The sequence below is a fragment of the Colossoma macropomum genome, unplaced genomic scaffold (assembly GCF_904425465.1).
Source record: "Colossoma macropomum unplaced genomic scaffold, Colossoma_macropomum, whole genome shotgun sequence".
NCBI classification, from domain to species: Eukaryota; Metazoa; Chordata; class Actinopteri; order Characiformes; family Serrasalmidae; genus Colossoma; species Colossoma macropomum.
In genome coordinates, this window is record NW_023494808.1 from 13790728 (window position 1) to 13803429 (window position 12702).

A 12702-nucleotide genomic window follows, 5' to 3' on the forward strand; every position below is an offset into this window, starting at 1 on the left:
AGAACATATGCAGTCTTTTTAAAGTCATTTAATCCAAGGGTTCACTTATTTTGTCCACCAGCATGTTTACTTGGTGTGCACAATAAAGACATGAAAGATTATAATTGTTATTAGCTTTCACACATTGTGTTTGTCTATATTTGTGACTAAGACACATTTTATGACCAATTAGTGCAGAAAACTAGGTCATTTCAAAGGGTTTATCTGCCACTATAAGACAAATCAGCCTTACCAGCTTTTTTTAAAACCTAATCTTCCCAAGTTGATGACTTCACAACTTTGTGTGGTTAATACGTGTCATATAATCATGAACTTGCACCAGCCACATATGTAATTGCAGGGTTTAATAAAAATATTCCCTTTATAAGGCTATAAAGGGAGTTTTAGTTTGGCTCAAGAAACAGCTAGAACTAGAATTGTTAACGCTGATTAACAATTTAATAGTATTTTTGGTCATTTTATGTCACTCTAAATCATCTAACAAGGCTAATTAGCTACAAAGTCAGTTAGCTTATTGGCTAAAAAATAACAATATATTGCCCCACTCACTCAAATGCCTACATTTACACTGAATCATGTGAAGAATCAAACAAAGCTTTTAGTTTTTTTTATTTTGAGCATGAAAATGTGAGCAAAAACACTTTGTGGGTGCTAGCATAAAAGCTAACAGTGCTACTTATAGCAGCTCTAGCTGCTTTTGAAAGCAGGAAAATGGGAAAATGTAAGCAGACAAATGCTAACAGTATGTATATTAAAGTAAAAGCATTACATACTTAAGTACATTTGACATTACTGCCTCAAACACAACAGTATTTTACTGTTTCTATCAATGTCTGTTTGTTTTCTATTTATTGTAGAATGAGCTGCTTCCATGCTAACTGGATGCCACATATCAGACAGTTTTGTGCCAATTCTGGCTTTCCCATGTGAGCGTTCGTTGACTACAGGGTAGATGTTACGCATGCAGGCCAGAATAGGGCCATATCCTGGACTGCTCATGCCATTTTGCATTGTGTCTACATTTATGGGATTCTGGCATGAATATTGTGGACCAACAATGTAGTTGGGCCAGATTGGGACCAGATTTAGGCCATATCCTTTAGTTCTACTCACTTTACAGCGTGTGGGCCAGATCTGGGCTGAGGACCCAGCCGTATACTGGGCCAGAACAAACCAACGATGCGGCCCACAAGTGAGCCCGACAAATTTTTCTAACTGGGATGTTTACAAACATTCTGATTTGGTCTAAATGACTTTGGTTTTCAATATGCTATGGTTGCCATGCAACATAACGGTCAAAGATTATTAACAGAACAGTTTTCATGCTTTCACATGTATGGGAGGTTTAGGTCGCACTTTATTTGCATATTGCTGTTACCTTGTATCTCCAAAATGGCAACTTTACAGGAAAAAGAAAAAAACCTACTTTACTTTTAATGTAGTTCAATGGAACCAGACTTTTTTCCAAGTCATTTTGGGCTGTTTCTTTTGGTCCATTCATCATGAAATTTACACACAATGTAAAAGGTAACAGGTCTTTTCAAATTATGTCAAAAACTGAAAAATGACAAACAAAAACGTAGATACAAGGTTTTCTTCCGACAGCAGCAATATGACCTAGTAGATAATCTGTAGATGTTCACATTATTAACTAGCATAAGCATCAACAGTGGGCTATTCAAATACAGTGTTACCTTCAATCATTGCTCAGCCAATCAGATTTTTGTACTGGCACTGTCTGTTTTATAGTGGTTCCAATGTCTATGGTTGTTGAAACGTATACTTTCTCTGCAAAACAAACTTAAGCGCAATCTTCAAACATAAACATTATATAACATGATCTTTAATGAGTCTGACATGCAGGTGAAGGCAAAACACACAGGACCCAGACGTCTACTGTGCCGTTAATGAGCGAGCTATAAAAGATGCTAGTAAGCACAACCAAAAGACGTGAGTTATGAATGTTTGTGTTTGCTTCTGACACAGCGAGGAAGAGAAAAGGAGGGCGAGCGACAGTCCGTGTGTGAGAGAGAGTGAATGCAGCGTGTGCTCTCAATATTTTGCTTACGGTAGGTTTTATAACTGTCTCCTCTTTATGAAATGTAATTTGCATATTTCCTCTGGAGGTAGTGTTATGGTAATGAACCCTGTGTTGTCAAAACGTTTTGTCAACGTTTGCATTTATTCTCATCACAGAAGCTATTTTTGGCTGTAGGTAGTTTTATTTAATTTTATCTATGTACGCACTTTGTTTTCAGATCAGGTCATAGATTTTAACGGTAGCTTTGACTTTCATAGGTGTGGTGATAATTGTGTTGTTTTAAAAGTTTTAAATGAAAGTATATGACTAATTCATAGAAGTAAAAACATTCTTGGTTATACTCCAATTTTTTTGTTTCAATGTCAACATGGAAGAAATGTAAAAGATGTTTTTTTCTTTCCACGAAACAAAACTTATATAACTTTCCATCAAACCCAAATCATAACAAAATATCTTCTACTCACCAACACAAATGTGGTATCATTTGAAAGTGTGAACTGTGTAAAAGTGTAGAATATGTTGTTATAATAAAATACATATCTTTTAGTGTTAATGGTGCTTTCAAAGATGTGCAAATTACCCATGCCATGGGTACTAACACCACCCCCATACCCTGACAGATCCTTGCTTTTGAACTTTACGCTGGTAACAATCTGGATGGTCCTTTACTTCTTGGGCAAACCACAATGCACGTTTCCACTATACATCAGTCCATTTCAAATGAACCCAAGCCCAGAGAAGTCGGCGGCGTTTCTGGACTTCCATTGTGCATAGTACAGTCTTAACTCGCATTTGTGGATGCAGCAACGAACAGTGTTTATTGACAATGGTTTGTCAAAGTATTCCCGAGCCCAGATGATGATATCCATCACGGAAGCATGCAGTTTTTTGATGCAGTACTGTCTAAAGGAACGAAGGTCATGGGCGTTTAGTTGTGGTTTGAGGCCTTGTCCTTTATGCACAGAGATTTCTCCAGATTCCCTGAATCTTTTGATAACATTATGCACCATTGCAAATGCTTGTGTTTTCTCACCTTCATATTAGCTGTGGTTTAACCTTTAAAGGTAAATTTCAGAGACTTAATTAAAAGATTCTTCTATTCTTTTGAAACCCTATTTGAGGACGAGGTTCTATTAAAACATTAGTTTTAACTGAAGGGTGCTTTCTAAGCAATTAGCTCACACCTTATGTAATTTATTATATATTAAACAAAGAGCAGTTTCTCATATTTTTTTATATTTACGCTAAACATAGACGTTCTACCTTGTAAAAGGTGCTGTCTTCTGTGTGTGAAAAACTAATTTGCCTCATATTAAAGTAGTGCCTAAGAGTTTACACAGACGCACAGCTACTGTAGCTGCACTCTGCTTGTGGTGGCAGTAGCTGTGCCCTGCTTTGAAGTGATGAATTTTGTGATTACAGAGGGAGATTTTACTTTGAGGCGATGGCTCCTCTCCTTTTTTGTGCTCCCTTAATCCGATTCTTAAGGCAGATAATTTTGCCTTAAACGCTTTGATCTCATTTCAAGGGGAGAGGTTCTTTTTTTTTCAACCAAAAAAGTGAGAGAATGGATAAATGAAGAGATGAGGAGGATGGATTTATAGAGCTGGGGGTGATAAAAGAAGAGAGAGAAAAAGAAAATGAACAACATGTTCTTATAAGACTTCTCAAGTTTGAATGAGGCATCATTCAGTTACAATCAATACTGATACCAATACTGGTGGCACGATACTACATTTCCTTTTCTGATACGATACAGATACTGATGGCGTGATGCTACTGATTCTTTTCTCATACAATAGCAATGCTAATGTCATGATAGCACTGTTCTTTTTCTGATACAATTATGATACTGATGGCATAATTCCACCTTTTCTTTTCTCATTTGATACTGATATCAAGATACTAGTATCACCAATACTGATGAAATGATACCACTTATTTTTAGACAATGAAACCTTGAGTATCACCTGATACCAAAGGGGCAAAAATGAGAAAAATAGCCCATATAAATGAAAGTTTGTAAATGAGAGTATAATTCTTTGTTAGCTAATCCTTGTCCTATTGTAAGCAATGTGTGGATGCTCTTCTTTTCATCAATCTACTTTACTTTATGTTATTTTGTGCTACAAGCAGGTCTGTGATGTTTGGTTATAGAATCAAACCAAATTTGTTTTCTGATATCCAATCCACTATTTTCTGGTGGTATCGGCTCAATTTCACTTACATTCTATCATCATTTCACTGTGCCATGAGAAAATGACTGACATGCTCTCCTCTTCTCAATAGGACGACTGATTCCATAGCCATGCCAGGGGTTTGAAGGTGATACAGGAAAACGGCTAACTGGGGCGACGTTATCAGGAATTTAGCTAACTGGTAGGTACAGCTTGGGTTGTCTGTTATTTTACATGCTTAACTAAATACTACCCTGATCGATCACCACACTAACACACAATTTGTGCTCAATTCAAATGTTGAGATATAAACAAAGTGGTAACACTTTCTATGAATGTCACGTTTGTAAGCATCTACAAACACATTTATAACATGTTATAATGCCCTCATACGGCATTATAAACATGATTATAAACAATTATAAAAATGAATTACACTTTATAGCCACGTTTATTATACATTATGAATTGTTAATATAATGCATTATAAGTAGTGTTGATAACATGTTATACTGTCAGAGCCAAAGAAGTCAGTCCCAGCTTGGAGACATGCTGAGACTGACTTCACCGTTAGCTTGGTATTTGTCTTTACTTTGCAGTCCCATGTAAAGTAAAGACAAATACCAAGCTAACGGTGGTGTACATTGACTTTCCCACATTGGGTAAAACACTGATGGCAGCACTAGTTTAAACTCTGACATTTGAAGCCTGTAATGTGCTTTATTGTGTATGTTTTAGTGTTTCAGTAAATCCTTCAGTAAATACTTCAACTTGAAGCCTCACTCTTAACACTGGAGGAGGCTTTAGTACAGTACGCTTCACTTTACTTAGAGCAGACAAATACCACTTATGAGCTCTTATAATTTGTTATGAACAGTACTTATAATGTATTATGTTAACAATACATAATGCATAATAAGCATGGCTATAACATGTAATGCATTTTTATAAATATTTATAGCCATGTTTATAATGCCTTATGAATGCATTATAACATATTATGAATGTGTAAATAGTGGTAAATCTGAAGTTCTTTAGGCACTATGTACTACCGCCATAAACAGATTAAAAAAAATACATTTTAGTCCAAAGACTCATTTGTGTCCATGTAGAGTGAGGGTAGATCTGACAGATATAATTAGCTTTAAAGATGAAAATACACTTACTGCTCACTTTATTAGAAACATCTACTGTTGGTCCACCTTGTTGAAACTATAGCTCATCTTCTTCTTTCCTATTGTGTGGTGTATGTATTGCATATTCTGCACTTTGTGTAATGTGCTGCTGTTGTTGTGTTGCACTCTTATGTCTGAAGAACAATATCTCGTTCCAATGTAAACAAGTTATACTGAGGAGTGACAAAGTCCACTTGACTTCACTTGACTTTATCAGCAGTCAGTTTTTGACCACCGGACTGTTCTTGGCTGGAACATTTTGGTAGACAGACTGTTCCCAGACTAGCAGTGACACTGACGTGGGTAAAAACTCAGCAACGACTTGTACCAGCGCCACACACTCTGGGATGCCACTACCAGTCAGTGTCAATGCTGTGTTGAGAATGGTCCACCACTCAAATGATATCTGGTCAGCTGTGGTCCTATGGTTCACCTTTCCATTACTGGATGGAGTAGAGTGGACTGATAAATTGTGCATAAGGACTACCGTCAGCAACTGTGAACCCACAACGTGCACCTACATGGTAGATGTTTCTGATAAAATGGCCTGACTGTGAGGTAGATGTGCCTAATAATGTAGAAACTATCACCGCCATTGACAGGAAACAAAATTGAGAAATATGTAGGCCCTGTTTGTTTTTGCCACCTTTTTTTTTCCTTATGGAGGATAATGTTTGGAAACTAGCAAGGTTTAGAGAAAAGAAATGCAAATGGCAGCGTATCAAACAGATGTATAAATAGCTGCGGGTGTCTTTGATGTGTCTGCATGAATGAGACTAATAGGTCCAGACAAGAACCCTCACTCTCTCTCTCAGGCTCTTTCTGTCGGGGATGTGCGGATGCTATGTTCCTCACATGACCCTCTAAAAGCTTCCAGAGTACTTTCAAGATGTACTAATGAAAGTTCAATGGATATATCTGTGCATCGCATGCATGCACACCCGCACATGAGCGCAAACACAAACAAATGGAGTGAAAAATGGTGTGCTGAGAGCAAAGTGGAATTGAGAGGACTGCATACCTTGAGCTTGGTGATGGAGGTGGCTCCAGAGTACCTAATGGCACAAAAGTAGGGGGGGAGCAGGGAGCGGGGAGCGCATGACATGCCCACTTTGTTTCTGATTTTTCCCAGTTTTCTACCCAATTTAGTCATATCCAATTCCACCTACTTGTTAGAACTCGCCATCCTACCCACCCAGAGAGAACGGGGCCAATTGTGCTCTCTTGGACTCCCGGACTCGGACGACTGTAGCATTGCCAGGGATTGAAGTCATGCCCGCTTTTTGAAACGATGTGAAATCACTGTGGCTGGTCACAGGGCGGTTGTTGAAAAAAGTGCATAGCTTAGACTGGCTGGAGGAGTGGATACACACTCTATGCACACTGTTGGCTAAGTCTCCGGCAGTGTGAATCAGCCCTTAGCTATGCAAGTAGCCTAACAGCTAACTTCACTACCTTTCATTTAAATCAACATGATGTAATTGTTGTTTGTCTATGGTAAAAAAAAGCACTCACAATTGCAAAAGTCTGTCATCTGAACCAGGCCCTTTAGTTACCTCACAAGCCATATTTTTCTATTACCAATATTCAGTTGTAGACATAAAACTTTGAATCGTGAAAGAGCTGCCAGGTATTTGCAATTATTCCTATATTGTCAAAAAGAAGAAAGCACTAACCCTCCATTGCTTACAAATCTGATCATTTTTAACATGCATTTGCTGTGCTGTGGTAATTTGGTGACAACAGTTATTATCCTTTTTGTGTGTTATATAAGTATTTTCTTAGGATTTTTTTAGTGGCACAATGAAAATAAAAGAAATTGCCAATGTAATAGGTATTTGCTTGTGTACTATTGGCATGTAAAGTATTAGACTTAAACATTGACAATATCCACTCTTATTAGTGTACTTTGTTAACCTAGTTTTACATTTACATTGCTGTTTGTTGGCTATTGGACCCCCATTTGTCAAATTTTCCCTCCCTGCCTGTACCTCAAATGAAGCAAATCAGCCAAGATGTAGTTGATGTCTGAAGTTCGCATCTTACTTTTTCACTGGAGCTACGAGGCTAGCGAGTAATAAAAGCTTGTGCCCATCAATTAGCATTGTGCAAACTGTCTGTTTAAATCTGCTATCAAACCAAACGTGAGTAAAAGTTATCTGGCAAAAAAACGCTCATTGATTTCAATGTCAAAGAATGCAGGAATGTTCGTTAGTGGTTAACTTCACTTTTGATCTCCCAAATTTACTAACCGTGGAAGTGTGAAACAGTAGAAAATCTGAGGGTGGGTTTTCTGACCTGTGTTTAGAAGTAGCTCTGGTGACCCCTAGTGGTGCACTTCCTTGTACTGCTGAGCTATTGTTTGGATGAACACATTGGGGAATGCAAGCATTACTTTATAATCTACACTATTACTCTGTTTGTGCTGATGTAGGGGGATTTTAGCAGGTTTGGATAGGCTAAAAATGTAGAAGACTTTATAATTATCTTACTCTATCACATGTCCATTGAGCCCTTTACACAGAGTACTGTACTGAAGCTAGCACGGAGCAACTAGCACCACTTTACAAATAAAAACAACAGCCTAAAACACAATATCCACTAAAAATAAAGCACATACAATGTATTTCATGTTTCTCTATACAATATACTCACAGATAATAACAAAAGTAGTGACAAGAATCAGTCTTTAAGATGGTTCCTACACCTTTTTGGTTAGCTACACAACATCTTTTGTCCATTTTATAGACAACGTTATGTCACACCACATGAACAAGCTGTTTATGACTACTTGATTTAGGGACACAATTTGTATAAAGCTGATTTAATGGCTACTTGCATTACTTGTTGGCTAACGCTGCTGAAAAAAAAACAGGTTTATGCTGGTCTGGTGCTGTTGTGGAGCTGGTATAGCTGGTCACCCAGCATGGTCATGCTAATGGGCTAGCATGCAAATCACATAGACTAGTTTTGCTGCTGACTAGCATAGCAGCATCCAAAACACAGCATATCGCTGCTGTTGGAAGAAAACCTCGTATTTCCATTTTTGTCGTTTTTTTGACATACTTTGAAAATGCCTGTCTTTACATTGTGTGTAAATTTCATGAAGAATGGACCACAAGAAATGGCCCAAAATGACTTGAAAAAAAGTCTGGTTCCATTGACTTACATTAAAAGTAAAGTGTGTTTTTTCCTCCTCCTGTAAAGCTACCATTTTGGAGATACAAGGTTTTCTTCAGACAACAGCGATGTGCTAGTTTTACTGGTGAAAGGCCACGCTGATCTACGCTGATCTTTCTGTCAAGGAGTTTCACTGTGCATTTAAGCAAGTTATTGCTTGTAGCTGGAACCTAATAACATTTAAGTGACCGTATGAGAAGGTTAATATGCTGATCGATCTGAAGATTAGTCCTGTGGCCTTTGCTTGTTATAAAGGACATACAGAGAAAGGCATTAATGCAAAAGGGAACATTTTTTTCCCATCTGTGCCTGCCTTTCTTTTTTTCTCAACTCTTTCCCCTCTGCCAAACTGAAAGCTCATTGTGGGCGTTGTAAAGCAAAACAGTGTCTTTTGTGAGTGTGTTGATATTTCCATTGTCAGGGGAAGATGAGCCTGGACAAGTCTCAATCTTCATGTGTTCCACACATGAGCTGACACTAGAGCTGATATAGAGTCAACACTAAAGTTAGCTCTAGAGCTAACACTAGAGCTGACATGAGCTAACACTAGAGCTAACACTAACTCTAGTTAACATTAGAGCTGACACAAGCTAACATTAAAGCAAACACTAGATTAAATGCTACAGCTGCTTACACTAAAGCTAACCCTAGAGCTGACACATAAGCTAACACTAAAGCTGACACTCACAATAATGCTAGAACTGACACTAGAGCAAACCCTAGAGCTAACACTAGATGCCAAAACTAGCTAACAATAGAGCTAACAGTAAACCTAACACTCAAGCTAACAGTAGTGCTGACACTAGAGCTGAGACTAGAGTTAAAATTAGATAACAGTAGAGCTGACACTAAAGCTAACACTAGAGCTGTCACTGGAGAGAACAGCAGAGCTAACACTAGAGCTGTCACTAGAGAGAACAGCAGAGCTAACACTAGATTTGACACTAGAGTTAACACTAGATAACAGTAGAGCTGACACTAGAGCTGTGACTAGAGTTAACAATAAATAACAGTAGAGCTGACACAAGAACTGACACTAACGCTACAGCTGACACTAGAGTTAACACTATATAAGAGTAGAGCTGGCATGACCTGACACTAGAGCTAATACTAGCTAGCAGAGTTGACACTAGAGCTAGAGCTGACCCTAAAGCTAATACTTACTGACTCTAGAGCTCTCAGTGGAGCTGACACAAGCTAAATCTAGCACTAACAAGTGCAGCCTTAAATAATGAACAGATCTCTACATGTTTTTTTTGCCAACATGTCAGTTTATCAAGGTCATTTTAGAACAGAGAAACATCTTTTCATTGTTTCTGGTTTTAGCTAACATCAGCTATCATAGTTAGCCTAGCAGCTGCAATGCCTCAGATGTCTTTAATTGATGGTATTGGTAACAATTAAGATATTCAGAGAAAAATGGCATAGTAGGATGTTTCAGCAACTACAGTCACTTTTGGTTGTTCAAGTTGTACCTCAGCAAAATTGTAAATACGAGTGTCTGTAATACAAATAACACATTATACAGAATTGCACATAATTTTAAAAATTGTAATCGGAATTTAATACCTTTGACCTACAGATTATAGAATGAAGCAGGTAGATATTCAGGTGAACAACACTTTAAAAAGACACTCTGGCCAAAACAAAACATTTAACCATCACTAGATCTGTTGTATACGTGCCTGCTCACCTCTTATTCTGGTCCTATTGTACAACCCCATTTCCAAAAAAGTTGTGATGCTGTGAAAAATGTAAATAAAAACAAAATGCAATGATATGTAAATCATTTAATATTCCACTGACAATGCTTTAAAGACAACATATCAAATGTTGAAACAAAAATTTTGTATTGTTTTTTTTTTTAAATATATGCCTATTTTGAATTTGATGCCAACAACACGTTCCAAAAAAGTTGGGATGGGGGCAACAAAAGACTGTAAAGTTGTGTAATGCTATAAAAAACAACTGACGGGTAATTGGCAACAGGTCAGTAATCACTAGGTAGAAAAAAGCATCCCAGAGAGTCTTTCAGAAGTAAAAATGAGGAGAGGTTCACCACTCTGTGAAAGACTGCACAATCAAATAGTAAAACAATTCAAGAATAATGTTTCTCAATGTAAAATTTTTCATCATTCATTTTTTTTCATCATCTACGGAACATAATATCATTAAAAGATTCAGAGAATCTGGAGAAATCTCTGTATGCAAGGGACAAGGCCAAAAAACAGTATTTGCTGGTCATGATCTTTGGGCCCTCAGGCAGCACTGCATTAAAAACAAACATGATTCTGTAGAGGAAATTACTGCAGGGGCTCAGAAACACTTCTGAAAAACACTGTCTATGAAAATAGTCATCCACAAATGCTAATTAAAACTCTAAAACGCAAAGAAGAAACCAAATATAAACAGGATCCAGAAATGCTGCCACCTTCTTTGGGCCCGAGCTCATTTAAAATGGACTGAGGGGAAGTGGAAAAGTGTCCTGTGGTCCAACAAATTAACATTTGAAATTCTTTTTGGAAATCATGGACACTGTCCTCCGGGCTAAAGACCACTTAGCTTATCAGTGCACTGTTCAAAAGCCAGTATTCATGATAGTGTAGGGGTGCATTAGTGCACATGGCGTGGGCGACGTGTACATCTGTGAAGGCACCATTAATGCTGAATGATATTTTGGCACCATATGCTGCCGTCCAGACAACATATTTTTTTCCTTCTGGTGATGTGTCTTGAAGGTGGAAGTAAATTGTGAAAGACTGTGATGTTTTAACTTTCACTGTTGAAAGCTAACAACACAGATGTATTTATTAATATATTAATAGCTATTAAGATTTGTTGAGCACTGTAGGGATTCCCAAGGTTTGTTGCATGCTGGGTAATGTAGTGAGAGAATGGACGATAGTGCAATACTGCACTATGGAATACTACAAAACATAACTAATAACATAGTAAGCACTAGTTTTAGGCCCGAAAGCCTCTTTAACTATAGAAAACCACAGTACTACAGATGAGAGCCATCACTTCTCTGAAACTGGTGACCTTAATTCTTTGCTATAACACCCAAGCACTAGCTGAAGGGTGCTAGGCTAGCATGAGCATCACCAGACCAACGCTGCATTCCGAATAGCTGTAGGCTGCACTTTCAGTTTCTGCCTGCCGTACTGTGCCAGAACCCAGAATCCTCCAGAGACTGAGAACTCTCCGAGGTGGGTTTTATTCCTGCAAGGTGTCCTCTTTCAGAGAGAGAGAGAAAACACAGTGAGGAAGAGAAATAGAGAGAGAGGGAGAGTAGTCAATCTTTCCTTCGCGTGGAGCAGGGGTGTGAATTGGTTCATCCTTGCTTGAGGTAATATTTCTGAGGAAAAGATGGAGAAGAATGAAAAAGGGGGCGGCTGGTTGTTCCAAATAATATTGCTGCGGAAACAGCGTTAGGTGTGAAAACCTGGGCCTCACACACATTTCCTGTTCAGACGTCTTTGTGTCTGTGTGTGTACTGAAAAATGGAATATATTGAATTTACATGGTTTAAATGTGGGCATCATTTCAATGTGAATGAAATATATCAAAGCTAGAGGTGCACCGACATGGGAATTCTGGACCAATGCTAATATCCGATGTTTTCCATTGACTTATGTGTCAATGCTGATGTTGATACCAACATAAGGGCCATTTTATGGAATTGCTTCATGCTGCAGTCCCACAATAAAACAAAATACTAGGGTCGCGGTGGGGTGCTGGAGCCTATCCCAGCTGTCATTGGGCGGAAGGCAGGATACACCCTGGACAGGTCGCCAGTCCATCACAGGGCAGCTATTGTGTTATGATCTATTTAAATCCAATGCATTAACTGAGATTGTAGTAATTAAATTAAATTAAGTTAAATTTACAATTTTTTCCAGTGTTGTTTTTAAGATCTTTCTGATTTCTTCTAAAGTGAAGTTGAAAGGTTTAGATTTATCATGAAAAAAATGTATACAAAAAGTGCTGTCCTAGGACGTAACTAAGATATATGGTCAGTCATAGCAAATCCTCTTCTTGATACATTAAGTGTCAGTTTGAATTATCAGTCAAATCTATACGTTCGTCTAGTGGTGAAAATTTTCTGCCGACACTGATAAGATTCCAA

At 38.0% G+C, this 12702-nt stretch overlaps 1 protein-coding gene across 1 annotated transcript in view; it reads left to right on the plus strand.

Annotated features, from left to right (window-relative positions):
- The first annotated feature begins 4330 nt into the window (after positions 1-4330).
- The window catches only part of elfn1b (extracellular leucine-rich repeat and fibronectin type III domain containing 1b), a 106429-nt gene continuing 98057 nt past the window's right edge, over positions 4331-12702 (plus strand). Inside the window, exon 1 of the mRNA XM_036557449.1 lies at positions 4331-4420. The gene's annotated coding sequence lies outside the window, so the exon portion shown is untranslated. The remainder of the gene's footprint in view (positions 4421-12702) is intronic.